Raw genomic sequence first — 1,439 nt, forward strand, 5'->3', positions numbered from 1 at the left:
CTTGATGGTACAGAAGCTGAAGCACTAGTTTAACAATTTACGTTATGTGCAGAGAAACAAGTTAAAAACAATTTATGCACTTTCAATAAAGCGTTTAAAAAAAACGGTTGGGGGAACGACGACGACTTCGTAACCTAGTTACTTTCAAAGTAACTAAGTTACTCTGATAATCAAGTAATCAGTAAAGTAACTTGGATTACTTTTTAAAGGAGTAATCAATAATCAGTAATCGGATTACTTTTACAAGTAATCTGTGGCATCACTGCTGGCAACACTGCACCCAGGTCCGGACGCGGAGACTCATGAAAGAGCTCCAGGGAATCCGGCGGCTAGGTGACAACTTTATAACGGTGGAGCTGGTCGAGGACAACCTCTTCGACTGGAATGTCAAGTTGCACCAGGTAGACATTGACTCTGCGTTATGGCAGGACATGAAGGAAACGAACACAGAGTTCATACTGTTGAATGTCTCTTTCCCCGATAATTTCCCATTCTCTCCGCTTTTCATGCGGGTACTCGCCCCGCGGCTGGAGAACGGCTACGTGTTAGACGGTGGGGCCATATGCATGGAGCTGTTGACCCCGCGCGGGTGGTCCAGCGCCTACACCGTGGAGGCCATTATGAGGTAGTTTGCCGTAAGCCTCGTAATAGGGCACGGACGAATCTGCAGAAAAGCTGTGAAGACCAAGAAGGACTTCAGCCGCAAGGTAGCGGAGGCAGCCTTTAAGTCCCCGGTAAAGACCCACGAGGAGTACGGCTGGAGGTCCCCGCCAGTGTCCGAAGGCTGAGAGACGCCCCCTACTCCCCCCCTCCTATTATGAGTTGCAATTCCCTTTTCAGTGCCCCCCCCCTTTTCCACCCGGCATGGTAATAATAAAAGTAAAAAATATATAAAAAAAAAGAAAAAAAGAAATGGCAAATACGATAGAAATTTGAATTAATATTTTTTGTGTTGGATTGGGTTGGTGAGACTAGTCTCACTGGGCGTGTGTGTGTTTTCTTTGGATAGAAGTGTTGTTATTATGAGTGTGAGTCTGGGGTGCCATATGGGCGCTGGCCTGTTTAGGTGCTGATATGGTTGAAAGTTGTGTGGATCTTAGAAATCCTGGCGAAGAGTCTAGGGGGTTTTCTTTCGGGTTCGAAAGTGAGAGGAGGTGCTTTAGGCTGAGAGATGACAGGCCTTTGAGGAGTCAAGGGTCTGTAGGGATTTTACTAAAGTGTGGTGCTGGCGTCTGTGATTTATGACACAGTCGGCTGGACGCCTACATGAAGAACGAGGACTTAGTGGTATAAACCGCTGAACATTTATTTTTTCCTCGTTAAGGTGGTGGCAGAAGAGGTTAACACCAAAATTGGTGTTGAAGGGGGAGAAGTGTTTATTAATTATGAAAATGATGTTGTATGATGTATGTGAGGAGATGTTAAAATGTAAATGTTGA

General features: G+C 45.5%; 1 pseudogene across 1 annotated transcript; it reads left to right on the forward strand.

Moving 5' to 3' along the window:
* The first annotated feature begins 275 nt into the window (after positions 1 to 275).
* LOC311240971 (ubiquitin-conjugating enzyme E2Q-like protein 1) lies at positions 276 to 788 on the forward strand (annotated as a pseudogene). The gene has a single exon. The product of its transcript is annotated as a ubiquitin-conjugating enzyme E2Q-like protein 1 (transcript).
* Positions 789 to 1,439: the final 651 nt, after the last annotated feature.

Source organism: Notolepis coatsorum (assembly GCF_963971535.1).
Source record: "Notolepis coatsorum genome assembly, chromosome: 14".
NCBI lineage: Eukaryota > Metazoa > Chordata > Actinopteri > Aulopiformes > Paralepididae > Notolepis > Notolepis coatsorum.